The sequence below is a fragment of the Bombina bombina genome, chromosome 1 (assembly GCF_027579735.1).
Source record: "Bombina bombina isolate aBomBom1 chromosome 1, aBomBom1.pri, whole genome shotgun sequence".
Lineage (NCBI taxonomy): Eukaryota > Metazoa > Chordata > Amphibia > Anura > Bombinatoridae > Bombina > Bombina bombina.
In genome coordinates this window covers 290969924-290985292 of record NC_069499.1, presented here as the reverse complement: position 1 = coordinate 290985292, position 15369 = coordinate 290969924, and the positions used below count along the sequence as shown (strand labels likewise).

At 40.0% G+C, this 15369-nt stretch overlaps 1 protein-coding gene across 1 annotated transcript in view; it reads right to left on the bottom strand.

The window, feature by feature from the left end:
• The window catches only part of LOC128645218 (protein mono-ADP-ribosyltransferase PARP14), a 285203-nt gene that overhangs the window by 153736 nt on the left and 116098 nt on the right, over window positions 1-15369 (bottom strand). The gene's annotated exons all lie outside the window — the stretch shown is intronic.

Below are 15369 nucleotides of genomic sequence, written 5' to 3'. Positions count from 1 at the left end.
CAATCGGATGAACTTAGAATATTGCATGCGTGATTACGTATTCTCCCCCCAAAAAATGGGACAAAAATCTAACCCTACAAACCCGATTTCATATTGTCATGTGCACTAACATGTTGTTTTTCACATAGCACAACATGTTCTATTTATTCATAAATACATATTTCTAAATATATCTGATGGTATTTTATAGAAATATATATGTACTGTATACTTATATATACATGATTATTTATAGGTATAGATATAAACAGATATAGATATAGAAATATCTATTTAAAAATACATAGAACATATTCTGCTATGTGCAAAACATTAGAATGTGAAATATTTACAGTAAATACACAGAAAAAAACTTTATTAACCCCTTAAAGGGACACTGAACCCAATTTTTTTCTTTCGTGATTCAGATAGAGCATGAAATTTTAAGCAACTTTACAATTTACTGCTATTATCAAATTTTATTCATTCTCTTGGTATCTTTATTTGAAATGCAAGAATGTAAGTTTAGATGCCGGCCCATTTTTGGTGAACAACCTGGGTTGTTCTTGCTGACTGGTGGATAAATTCCTCCTCCAAAAAAAAAAGTGCTGTCAAGAGTCTGAACAAAAAAAAAAAAAAGCTTAAGTGCCTTCTTTTTCAAGTAAAGATAACAAGAGAACAAAGAAAAAATGATAATAGGAGTAAATTAGAAAGTTGCTTAAAATTGCATGCTCAAAAAAAGAAAAAATTTGCGTTCAGTGTCCCATTAATGACCAGCTTCGTACCCTGTACGTTGCTGCAGTCCTGTGCTTCTCTCTGCCACGATCTTGCTAAAAATAGCGATATCGTGGGCGTGTAGGAGCAGCAACCAAGATGGCTGCTTTCCTTTAAGGCTGATTATAGAAGCAGATAAAACCGTTATTTACTGCTCTGAAATCATACAATCTGAGCCACTCTTTAATAATATTTTACAGTCCAAGATATACTGCACAGAAAAATATACTTATTTATCTAGAGTTCAGCCAGGGACCTAAATAGATGTGGTGCGTAGCAGAGGCCTTCTAACGGCCTAAGCCTTCATCTAGCCCTCCCCACTATCCTGCAGACAAAGGACGAACAGCTATATATGCTGGACACTTCCCAATAACCAATACGAGTTATATCCCCTTCCCTGCAATATACAAAATGCAGCCTGCAGAAAAATCCTTAGTCACGGCTTTAGAAAAGTGGCTGTCAGATCGTTTTGACCTCATGATAACACAAATGAAGCTAGCATGGGAAAGTATGGACACCTCTGAGGTACAAGACTTCACACAGGAACACCCAATGAAGCCTCAGGAGGAGATGACTCCCACTAAATTTGTACCTCTGGCGACAACCAAAGGATCTAACACCCCAGCAACAAACTCACCTGCTTCATCGAACAATGCCTTGCTACCTGATGATGCGGGTGAAATGGACGCAGTGGGGAGCAGTTTGGGACCACTGGTGAGACAGAGAGACACTGTGTGTGGCCGGACATCCAGAGATTCATTGTCTCACATCCCTTTCGTAGAGACCATGAGAGTAAGCGAAGTGAGGGAGATGCTGTCAAAGATGCAGTTCATGCCCACAACTTTTGTCTCAGAACATTGTGCAGTTGGCCAGGCCCTAAAACAGTTGACGAACGTTCATCTTCTAAATGCTGACCTTCCCTGCAGCTTTGGAGATACCTTGGAACATGCCGCTCAAGGTCTCCACTGGAGACATTTACCTCGACTCTCAACTCAGATCCCTGTGGCAGGGTGCAGCGACTTCTCCAGATGCCCGATATACAAGGGCTTAAAAGATCCGTGCAGCAGTACGAACTAGACCAGCTTAGGGCATATGCGCTGCAACATACTGCTGTCTACAAAGCCAGAGTGGGGTAGAAGTGTCAGACACATATTGGCAGCCCAAAATGCTGGAGTGGGGTGAAATTTTGCTAGGACGCTGCTCTCAGGACTTACCTGTACTAATGCTGATAGGTGTAACACCCAGTTTCATAGCTAAACATGGACATTAGCGCTCCATACCTACACAGCAAACTTTCTCTGGATTAATGATACTATAATCTGGTGGAGGAACTCTGGAGAAAAAAGTAATTTTGTGTAAGCATCTAGCTACACTGTTAATTTACAAGCCCTCGGTCACATTTAACGGCAGCTGAGCCTATATTTAAAATCTTTATATACTACCTTATACCAGATCTAACAAGGGCACACAAGCATTTAATATGATTTCAAAGGTATATACCTGGTTATAACTATGCGCATTCAGCATGTTAGCAGCCCATTATGCTGTATATCTTGAAACTTCAGATTATTTGACAATATATGCTTCATTACTATGCTCGGTTAGAACTAAATAAGTTATGATTTTTGTTGTGATATGTTCCACTAAACAGTTATGTGTCATCTTATTATGTCCTATACTAGTTGCGTAATGACTCCACCTGACGAGGGGTCACATTTTTCTCTGAAAAGTACCCAAACCTTTTATATATGATTCTCAGGGGGCTAGTTGTCCTATCTTTGCTTTTGAAAACTATATTGTCCCCTTAAAAGTAGACCTGGCCTAAGGCTGTTTTTATACAATAAACCACAACCTGACCACTATAGTTACTTTTATCCTTTATCCAGTAAGTAGTTTTCCTATATATATGCTATATTTGATATAACCCCCTAGAGCCCCTTTATTACATAAGTTCGGCATAGGTGGTCCATACATGGCCACTATTTTTCATTTGGTCTAAACTTTGCATTTTACCTATTTTAGGGTTCTATGGACTACCTCTTTTAAATTTACAGACTAGAGGGTTCAAATGGTGCCCTTGAAGTGTATTTCATACCATAGTTAGTGGAACATGTGAGTAACCACTGTCTAATATCCCCTCATAGACCCTCTTTGGTTCAAATTTAGTTTAGAGGGTCCAAAAGTGGCCTTCATTTTTTTGCGTTGTATCTTAATTGCTACTATAAGGGGACTTATTGCCTGTTATCATTATAAAAGAATGAGGTTTGTTTGTTTCTCTTTGAGGGCATTTATAGTTTTTATTTAGAGTGAACTATAATGACAAAATATATGATCTAAATCATACGCTTAATGTCAAAAATGCTCATACTATCTGTAAAATGTCTTAGCACTCAACGATTTGCTCTTATATCTTGGATATTGTTTGTTTTGTATTTATCCTCAATAAAAAAAATATAGCAATATCACACTATTTCTGCATGCCCCATGAGTGAGGGCACTGTAGAAATAGATTTGCAGAGTTACACTCTCTGCATTGGACAGCGGTGGTGCCGATCGTTGGTGGGTGGGAGCCATAGCAGGGAGGTGGGTGGGCGGCATCATCACTGGCGGGAGTTCCAGTCCTCCCGGGTCCTTTGCCAGAGTGTGCAGGAGCGCGAGAGGGGGCGTGCAGTGGTGGGGGGGTGGACGCATGTGCACGCTATTAAATAATCTACAGTCTGGGAAGAGAGGGAGGAAGAGGGAGGGGGGAAATAAGCACAATCAGTGTTGGGAAAGGGATCTGGGAGGGGGAGGGTAGTGGGGGTGGGCAGATACACTACATAAAAATGGGGTATTTATAATAAAAAGGCCACATTTTGATCAAACTGGGTACTGCCAGTACCCAAGATGGCGGCATATGGGTAGAGGGGGGAGCGTTAAAGAGCTTTTTGGGGGGTCAGTGGCTAAGGGGGATCCAACACTGCAGAATAAATATAAATAAAAAAAATCCTTTTTCTTTTAGTACTGGCTGACTTTTTGCCAGTAATTAATATGGCAGTGACAATTGTGAGGTGGGGGAGGGAAAAGAGCTGTTTGAGGGGGGGTCAAGGAGCGCTCAGGGGTGGGATATGTCAGGTGGGAGGCTGATCTCTACACTAAAGCTAATATTAACCCTACAAGCTACCAAATTAATCCCCTAACTGCAGGGCATAATACAAGTGTTGTGTTTTTTACCAAAAAGCAACGCCAAAGCCATATATGTCTGCTATTTCTGAACAAAGGGGATCCCAGAGAAGCATTTACAACCATTTGTACCATAATTGCACAAGCCGTTTGTAAATAATTTCAGTGAAAAAATCAACGGCTAGATTACGAGTTGTGCATTAGGGTAAAAAAGCAGCGTTAACAGGTCCTAACGATGCATTTTACTACCGCTGCTATTACGAGTCTTGCAGGTTTAGGGGCACTGCATACTTTTTTGGCCTTACTGCAAAACAACTTACGTAAACTTCGTAAAGTCTTTTTTCTATGGGACTTCCATAGTGCCAGTATTACGAGTCTGTCCTGGGAGGCCAAAAAGTGAGCGGTACACCCTCTACCTCCAAGATCCCTAACACATTCTAAAGTCAGTAGTTAAGAGTTTTATGGTACAACGTCGTAGCATAAAACTCATAACTAAAGTGCTAAAAAGTACACTAACACCCATAAACTACCTATTAACCCCTAAACCGAGGCCCTCCCACATTGCAAATACTAAAATAAATTTTGTAACCCCTAATCTGCCACTCCGGACATTGCCGCCACTATAATAAACATATTAACCCCTAAACCACCGCACTCCCACATCGCAAACACTAGTTAAATAATATTAACCCATAATCTTCCGCCCCTAACATCGCCGCAACCTACATTATGTTTATTAACCCCTAATCTGCCGTCCCCAACGTCGCCGCCACTATATTAAATGTATTAACCCCCAAATCTAAGTCTAACCCTAACACCCCCTAACAAATATAATTTAAAAAAAATCTAAATAAAATTCCTATCATTAACTAAATAATTCATACTTAAAACTAAATACTTACATATAAAATAAACCCTAAGCTAGCTACAATATAGGCAAGTTTGTATTTATTTTAACTAGGTAGAATATTTATTAAATAGTTATTAACTATTTAATAACTACCTAGCTAAAATAAATACAAATTTACCTGTAAAATAAAACTTAACCTAAGTTACACTAACACCTAACACTACACTACAATTGAATAAATTAACTAAATTAAATACAATTAAATAAATTAAATTAGCTAAATCACCAGGAGGAGTCTTCATCCAAGCGGCAAGAAGTCCTCAACGAAGCCGGCAGAAGTGGTCCTCCAGACGGGCAGAAGTGGTCCTCCAGACGGGCAGAAGTCTTCATCCAGGCGGCATCTTCTATCTTCTTCCATCCGGAGCGGAGCGGGTCCATCTTGAAGACATCCGACGCGGATCATCCTCTTCCATCCGACTGCGACTGAAGAATGAAGCTTCCTTTAAGTGACATCATCCAAGATGGGGTCCCTTAGATTCCGATTGGCTGATAGAATTCTATCAGTCAATCGGAATTAAGGTAGAAAAAATCCTATTGGCTGATTGAATCACCCAATAGGATTGAAATTCAATCCAATCAGCCAATAGGATTGAGCTCACATTTTATTGGCTGATTGGAACAGCCTATAGAATGCCAGCTCAATCCTATTGGCTGATTGCATCAGCCAATAGGATTTTTTCTACCTTAATTCCGATTGGCTAATAGAATTCTATCAGCCAATCGGAATCTAAGGGACGCCATCTTGGATGACGTCACTTAAAGTGATATTCATTCGGAAGAAGCCATCGTTTGAAGAGGATGCTACGCGCCGGAAGTCTTGAAGATGGAGCCGCTCCGCATCGGAAGGATGAAGATAGAAGATGCCGTCTGGATGAAGACTTCTGCCCGTCTGGAGGACCACTTCTGCCGGCTTCGTTGAGGACTTCTTGCCGCTTAGATGAAGACTTCTCCCGGTAAGTGAATCTTCGGGGGTTAGTGTTAGGATTTTTTTAAGGGTGTATTGGTTGGGTTTATTTTTTAGGTTAGGGATTTTGGGCCTGCAAAAGAGCTAAATGCCCCATTAAGGACAATGCCCATACAAATGCCCTTTTCAGGGCAATGGGGAGCTTAGGTTTTTTTAGTTAGCTTTTTATTTGGGGGGTTGGTTGTGTGGGTGGTGGTGGTTTTACTGTTGGGGGGATTGTTTGTATTTTTTTTACAGGTAAAAGAGCTGATTTCTTTGGGGCAATGCCCCGCAAAAGGCCCTTTTAAAGGCTATTGATAGCTTAGTCTAAGCTAGGGTTTTTTTTAATTTTGGGGGGCTTTTTTATTTTGATAGGGCTATTAGATTAGGTGCAATTAGTTTAAAGATCTGTCATTTGTTTTTTATTTTCTGTAATTTAGTGTTTGATTGTTTTTTTATGATTTAGCTAATTTAATTTATTTAATTGTATTTAATTTAGTTAATTTATTTAATTGTAGTGTAGTGTTAGGTGTTAGTGTAAAATAGGTTAGGTTTTATTTTACAGGTAAATTTGTCTTTATTTAGCTAGGTAGTTATTAAATAGTTAACTATTTAATAACTATTCTACCTAGTTAAAATAAATACAAACTTGCCTGTAAAATAAAAATAAACCCTAAGCTAGCTACAATGTAACTATTAGTTATATTGTAGCTATCTTAGGGTTTATTTTATAGGTAAGTATTTCGTTTTAAATAGGAATAATTTAGGTAACGATAGTAATTTTATTTAGATGTTTTAAATTATATTTAAGTTAGGGGGTGTTAGGGTTAGACTTAGATTTAGGGGTTAATACATTTAATATAGTGGCTGCGACGTTGGGGGCGGCAGCTTAGGTGTTAATAAGTGTAGGTAGGTTGCGGCGATGTCCGGAGTGGCAAATTAGGGTTTAATAAATATAATGTAGGTGGCGGCGATGTTGGGGGAAGCAGATTAGGGGTTAATAAGTATAATGTAGGTGGTGGCGATGTCCGGAGCGGCAAATTAGGGTTTAATAAATATAATGTAGGTGTCGGCGATGTTGGGAGAGGCAGATTAGGGGTTAATAAGTGTAAGATTAGGGGTGTTTAGACTCGGGGTTCATGTTAGGGTGTTAGGTGTAAACATAACTTTTATTTCCCTATAGGAATCAATGGGGATGCGTTACTGAGTTTTACGCTGCTTTTTGGCAGGTGTTAGACTTTTTCTCAGCCGGCTCTCCCCATTGACGTCTATGGGGAAATCGTGCACGAGCACGAACGACCAGCTCACTGCTGACTTAAGCAGCGCTGGTATTGGAGTGAGATATGGAGCTAAATTTTGCTCTACGCTCACTTCTTGCCTTTTAACGCCGGGTTTATAAAAACCTGTAATACCAGCGCTGCAGGTAAGTGAGCGGTGAGAAAAAACTGCTCGTTAGCACTGCACAGCTCATAACAAAAAACTCGTAATCTGGCCGAAAGTTAGTGAAAAAGTTTATGAAAAAGATAACTTTTTTTTATTTGATCGCATTCGGTAGTGAAATGCTGGCATGAAATATACCAAAATGGACCTAGATCAATACTTTGGGTTATCTACTACACTACACTAAAGCTAAAATTAATCCTACAAGCTCCCTACAAGCTACCTAATTAACCACTTCAGTTCAGGGCATAATACGAGTGTGGTGCGCAGCGGCATTTAGCAGCCTTCTAATTACCAAAAAGTAATGCCAAAGTAATAAATAGCTGCTATTTCTGAACAAAGGGGATCCCAGAGAAGCATTTACAACCATTTGTGCTATAATTGCACAAGCTGTTTGTAAATAATTTCAGTGATAAACCTAAAGTTTGTTTAAAAGTTTGTGAAAAAGATAACAATTTTTTTTATTTGATCGCATTTTGCAGTGAAATGGTGATATGAAATATACCCAAATGGTCCTAGATCAATACAGTCTTGATAAAGGCCCCCCAGGCTGAAACGCATTGACAGACCGCCTATTCAACATACCAGCGTGAGATACACGGTGAGCACACTTCCTTTACAAGTTTTGTTTTAGCAGCAGTTTATGGTGCACCAGTTCCTTTTTCATTTCCTTTAGACATCTGGATGTTGCAACATCTGACCTCACATCACAGACCAGCCTTTGCCCTCCGGAATATCTTACAACTATTTCAGCAGGATCCATATTTTCTTCCACTTTTTGGACTTTTTTCTTTGATTTTTTCATCTTTTTCATTTTTATTTTTTACTTTTTTTCTTATATGTTGGACTATTTGTTATGCTTTTTTTGAGCCGTTAACACACGCTCTTATTGCTGCAGCATTTACAAGTTCTGTTACATGTAAAATTAGCACTGTGTTTTAGCATGTTTTAATATGGTTTTATGAGAAATTCCATACTCATTTTTATATTTGTAATATCTTATACTTGTCAATTAAAAAAGTATTACCAGATAATACATAACAGATAGTTCTGCATTTACTGGAGATTTATTAAAATGTCCTGTGACACATATATTACCATGTGTATCCGGTACTAGATACGAGTAAAAGTTACTGTGCGAAATATCACTTTCTACTCATCACACACTTCTAGCACTCTATATCACTTAGTTACCATCAGAGTCTCTAAGGTTAATGCTCTTATTCACATGTAGGGATTTGTAACATCTTCCTTGATCACAACCTTTTTTGCTTTCATGTTACTCTATAAGATTCCTTCTTACACGTAGTGATTTGTAACTCAAACTGTTACATTGGGGCCCATTTATCAAGCTCCGAACGGAGCTTGTGGGCCCGTGTTTCTGGCGAGTCTTCAGACTCACCAGAAACAGCAGTTGTGAAGCAGCGGTCACAAAGACCGCTGCTCCATAATCCTGTCCGCCTGCTCTGATGAGGTGGACAGGAATCGCCGGAAATTCAACCCGATCGAGTACGATTGGGTTGATTGACACCCCCTGCTGTCGGACGATTGGCCGCCAGTCTGCAGGGGGCGCGTTGCACCAGCAGCTCTTGCGAGCTGCTGGTGCAATGCTGAATACGGAGATCGTATTGCTCTCCGCATTCAGCGAGGTCTTGCGGACCTGATCCGCACTGTTGGATCAGGTCCGCAAGACCTTTGATAAATAGGCCCCATTATCTTTGTCTGTTCAATTGTATCTCACTTTTTGTGATCTTAGTGCATTCTGTTCACCTTGTGGCACTATTGCACTGCACATAATTTATATTACTGTGCAACCCTTTGTCTAATCATACCCATTTTTTATTATTTATTTTTTATTTACCTTTTTGGTACTATGATACAACTTATATTTCTTGTTTTTGTATAATTTTATGATGAACTTCTTATAATAGATTTAACAGGCGCTTAAATCAGTATATGCTTTTTTCCTATTGCACATCTCTAAGTTTTTCAGTATACTATCTGTAACTTTCAAATAGGGTATACTCATCTACGCCGCATTTAAGCCATCCTTCGTTTGAAGGAGGCGCTCCTTTCATTTACTTGTATAATTTTTACTAAAGAAAAATATATACATGTCAAGGGATATTCAGGGATTCCTGACAGATATCAGTGTTACAATGTAACTATCGCTAATTTTGAAAAAAAAAAGTGGTTTGGAAATTGCAAAGTGCTACTTGTATTTATTGCCCTATAGCTTGAAAAAAAAGCAAACATGTAAACAATGAGTATTTCTAAACTCAGGACAAAATTTAGCATGGGTGTTTTTTGGTGGTTTTAGATGTGTTACAGATTTTGGGGGTCAAAGTTAGAAAAAGTGTGTTTTTTTCCATTTTTTCCTCATATTTTTTAAAAAAATGTATAGTAAATTATAAGATATGATGAAAATAATGTAAACGAGAAAGAGGAAAATTACAGCTAAACACAAACACTGCAGAAATGTAAAAATATCCCTGGTTGTTAAGGGTAAGAAATTGAAAAATGGTCTGGTCCTTAAGGGGTTAAATATTAATATTGCATAAATATGTTTTTATGTTTTACATGGTTTCATCTACTTAACTGCAAAGGGCTCCAATGCACATATGCATTTGTATGTGTATACATGTCTGTAAATACATATATACACATATAAATATGTCTGTACACACATATAAACATACACACACACACATATATATATATATATCTATATACACTCACCGGCCACTATATTAGGTACATCTGTTCAATTGCTTGGTAACACAAATTGCTAATTAGCCAATCACATGGCAGAAATTCAATGGATTTAGGCATCTAGATGTGGTGAAGATGACCTGCTGAATTTCAAACCGAGCATCAGAATGGGGAAGAAAGAGGATTTAAGTGACTTTGAACGTGGCATGGTTGTTGGTGCCAGACAGGCTGGTCTGAGTATTTAAAAAACTGTTGATCTACTGGGATTTTTACACACAACCATCTCTAGGGTTTACAGAAAATGGTCTGAAAAAGAGAAAATATCCAGTGAGTGGCAGTTGTGTGGACGACAATGCCTTGTTGATGTCAGAGCTCAGAGGAGAATTGGCAGACTGGTTTGAGGTGATAGAAAGGCAACAGTAACTCAAATAACCACTCGTTACAACCAAGGCATGCAGATTACCATCTCTGAATGCACAACACATCGAACCTTGAAGCAGATTAGCTAAAGCAGAAGAAGATCACACCGCGGCACCACTTCTGTCAGCTAAGAACTTGAAACTGAGGCTCAATTTGCACAGGCTCACCAAAATTGGACAATAGAAAATTGGAAAAACATTGCCTGGTCTGATGAGTGGGAATTTCCGCTGCGACATTCAGATGGTAGGGTCAGAATTTGGTGTAAACAACATGAAAGTATGGATCCATCCTTCCTTGTATAAACGGTTCAGGATGGTGGTGTAATGATGTGAGGGATATTTTTGGCACACTTTGGGTCCTTTAGTACCTATTGAGCATTGTTTAAATGCCATGGCCTACCTGAGTATTGTTGCTGACCATGTCTATCCCTTTAGGACTACAGTATACCCATCTTCTGATAATTACTTCCAGTAGGATAATGCACCATGTCACAAAGCTTAAATAATTTAAAAAACAAAATTTATGCTTACCTAATACATTTATTTATTTCCGGATATGGTGAGTCCACGGCTTGAGTAATTACTGTTGGGAATATCACTCCTGGCCAGCAGAAGGAGGTAAAGAGCACCACAGTTAAACTGTTAAGTATCATTCCCTTACCCACAACCCCCAGTCATTCGACCAAAGGGAAATGGAGAAAAAGGAGTAACAAGGTGTAGAGGTGCCTGGGGTTATAGTCAAAAGAACAACTGTCTTAAAATATAGGGTAGGGCCGTGAACTCACCATATCCGGAAAGAAAAAAATGTATCAGGTAAGCATACATTTTGTTTTTCTTTCCTAAGATATGGTGAGTCAACAGCTTGAGTAATTACTGTTGGGAACCAATACCCAAGCTAGAGGAAATGGATAAATAGGGAGGGACAAGACAGGCAGTCCTAAACAGAAGGCACCACCGCTTGAAGAACCTTTCTCCCAAAAGAAGCCTAAGCAGAGGCAAAAGTATCAAATTTGGAAAATTTGGAAAAGTATGTATAGAAGACCAAGTTGCAGTCTTGCAAATTTGTTCCACAGAAGCTTCATCTTTGAAAGCCCAAGAAGAGGAAACAGCTCTTGTGGAGTGAGCCGTAATTCTCTCAGGAGGCTGCTGTCCAGCAGTCTCATAAGCCAAATGAATTATACTTCGTAACCAAAAAGAAAGAGTAGTAGCAGTAGCTTTCTTATCTTTACGTTTCCCAGAGAAACAGACAAAGAGGGCAGAGGACTGGCAAAAATTCTTAGTCGCCTGTAAGTAGAATTTAAGAGCACGTACAACATCCAAATTGTGTAACAAACGTTCTTTGGAAGAAGAAGGATTAGGACACAGGGAGGAACAACAATTTCCTGATTGACATTTATATTAGAAACAACCTTAGGAAGGAAACCTAACTTAGTAAGAAGAACCGCCTTATCGGCATGAAAAAAAAGATAAGGGGAATCACACTGCAGAGCTGAGAGTTCCGAGACTCTTCGAGCAGAAAAGATAGCAACAAGAAACAAAACATTCCAAGATAACAACTTAATGTCTATGGAATGCAACGGCTCAAACGGAACCAACTGTAAAACTTTAAGAACAAGGTAAAGACTCCAAGGAGGAGCAACAGATATAAAGACAGGCCTGATTTTGATCAAGGCCTGTCAAAAAGATTGCACATCTGGCACATCCACCAAACGTTTATGTAGTAAAACTGATAAAGCAGAAATCTGACCCTTCAGGGTACTGACTGACAATCCCTTCTCCAGGCCTTCCTGAAGAAAATATAAAATTCTAGGAATTCTAATTCTACTCCAAGAGTAGCCCTTGGATTCACACCAATAAAGATATTTACACCATATCTTATGCTAAATCTTTCTAGTAACAGGCTTGCAAACCTGAATCATGGTCTCAATGACGACTCAGAAAAACCACGCTTAGATAAAATTAAGCATTCAATCTCCAAGCAGTCAGCTTCAGAGAAACAAGATTTGGATGAAGAAAGGGACCCTGAATCAGAAGGTCCTTCCTCAGAGGTAGTTTTCAAGGTGGGAGAGATGACATCTCCACTTGGTCTGCAAACCAAATCCTGCGAGGCCACGCAGGGGCTATTAGAATCACTGATGCCCTCTCCTGTTTGATACGAGCAATGACTCGTAGAAGGAGAGCAAACGGAGGAAACAGGTATGCCAACCTGAAAATCCAAGGAACCGCCAGAGCATCAATCAGAATGGCCTGTGCATCTCTTGATCTTGAACCGTACCTTGGAAGATTGGTGTTCTGATGGGACACCATCAGATATAACTCCGGCACCCCTCATTTGAGGACTAAGCTGGAAAACACCTCTGGATGGAATTCCCACTCCCCGGGATGAAAAGTCTGTCTACTCAGAAAATCTGCTTCCCAGTTGTCTACTCTTGGAATGTGGATGGCAGTCTCTGCCCACTGAAGAACCTGAGTAACCTCCTTTATGGCTAAGGAACGCTGAATTCCTCCCTGGTGATTGATGTAAGCCACAGAGGTTATATTGTCTGACTGGAACCTGATAAACTGGGCTGAGGACAACTGAGGCCAAGCCAATAGAGCATTGTAAATTGCCCTCAACTCCAAGATATTGATGGGAAGAGCAGACTCCTCCCAAGTCCAAAGACCCTGAGCTTTTAACGAGTTCTAGACTGCTCCCCAGCCCAGCAGGCTGGCGTCTGTGGTCATGATCACCCAGGAAGGTCTCCGAAAGCATGTGCCCTGAGACAGATGTTCCTGAGAAATCCACCACGGGAGAGAGTCCCTTGACGACTGATCTAACTCTATTCTCTGAGATAGATCTGCATGGTCACCATTCCATTGTCTGTGCATGCACAACTGGAGAGCTCTTAAATGTAAACGAGCAAAAGGAATTATGTACATGGAAGCCACCATCAGACCGATTAACTCCATACATTGAGCCACTGAAGGAGGAGCAGTAGCCTGAAGAGAGAGGCAAGAGGAGAAGATTTTGTTTTTCCTGACCTCTGTCAGAAAATTTTTCATCAATAGAGAATCTATTATGGTCCCTAAGAACACTACTCTTGTAGCAGGGGAAAGGGAGCTTTTTTTCAGATTCACATTCCATCCATGGGAACGAAGAAAAGACAACAATATCTCTGTGTGAGATTTTGGTTGTTGAAAAGATGGCGCCTGAACCAATATGTCATCCAGGTAGGGTGCCACAGCAATTCCACAAGAACGGATCACTGCCAAAAGAGCCCCCAGAACCTTTGAAAAAAATTCTGAGAGCCGTGGCTAGACCAAATGGAAGGGCCACGAATTGTAAATGTTTATCCAGAAAGGCAAATCTCAGGAATCTGTGATGGTCCCTGTGAATATGAACATGAAGATACACATTCTTTAGGTCTATAGTTGTCATGAACTGACCCTCTTGTACTAAAGGAAGAATGGAGCGTATAGAATGGGACGGAAAGTTCCCTCTTTTTTGGGAACTACAAATAGGTTGAAGTAGAACCCAAGACCTTGTTCCTGCACTGGAACTGGAACTATCACTCCCAGGGAGGAAAGATGTCGGTTACATTTGAAGAATGCCTCTCTCTTTATCTGGTCTGCAGATAATCTTGAGAGATGGAATCTGCCTCTGGGTGGAAAAGTCTTGAATTCCAATTTGTAACCCTGGGATACTATGTCCACAGTCCAGGGATCTGGGACATCTCGTATCCAGGCTTAAGAGAACTGAGAAAGTCTGCCCCCACCTGATCCGATCCCTTATCGGGGGCAAACCCTTCATGCTGATTTGGAATCAGCTGCGGGTTTCTTTGATTGATTCCCCTTGTTCCAACACTGATGGGGTTTCTAAGAAGACTTGGATTGTTCCTGCTTGGAAGAAGAAGGGCAAGGATTTCCTCTGAAGTTACGAAGGAAGGGAAAATACTCTGACGTCCTTTAGGCTTATTCTTCTTATCTTGAGGTAGAAAAGACCCTTTTCCACCCGTAATATCAAAGATCATTTCTGCCAAACCAGGTCCAAACAAGGTTTTGCCCTTGTAAGGAATCGCCAGAAGCTTGACTTTAGAGGAAACGTCCGCAGACCAGGACTTCGCCATAATGCCCTGCTAACACCATAATGCCAACTTAAGAACTTTAATCCTATCTTGAAGAGTAGGCATCAAACCAATAAGGCGTCAAACCAATAAGATGCCGCACTAGTCACGGTGGCAATAAACACCGCAGGTTGTCATTCGAGACCTTGATAAACATAAATCTTTTTCTAATTAGCCTCCATCTTCTTGTCCATCAGATCCTTAAAAAAACAGCTATCCTCAATAGGAATAGTGGTTATCTTAGCCAGAGTGGAAATGGCCCCTTCAACTTTAGATACAGTATACCAAGGGTCTTTAATGGAGTCCTCGATAGGAAACATTTTCTTAAAAATGGGAGACGGGGAAAAAGACACCCCTGGTTTCTCCCATTCCTGTGAGATAATCTCCCTACCACTGTCCGGCACAGGAAAAACCTCAGAAGTGGAAGGTTCATCAAAGAAACTTTTACGTTTACTAGATTTCTTAGGAGTGATAACGACAGGGGTATCAGAGTCATCTAAAGTAGCTAAAACCTCCTTTAACAATACACGAAGGTGTTCAAGTGTTCAAACTTAAATCTGAAGGATACCACCTTAGTCTCAGAAGAAGAAATTATACTGTCTGAATCTGAGATTTCACCCTCAGAAAGTCCCGATGTATCTTCCTCATGAGACTTATGAGAAAGGGCAACTTGGGAAGCAGAACTGAGGATAGGCACCTTCCTTTCTGAATTTCTAGATTTCCTCTTGCATTTTCCCTGTAATCTGGGAATGGCCGCTAAAGCCGCAGATACCGCTGAAGATACCTGGGCAGCAATTTCTGCTTTTAAATAAACTCCACTAGGAGTTATAGAGACCACAACTTTCATTGAAATTACTGCTGCAACACAGAGAGGCACTAAAAATAGCTTCCTGGTACACTGAGTATTAGAAATATCAGTTTTTTCAA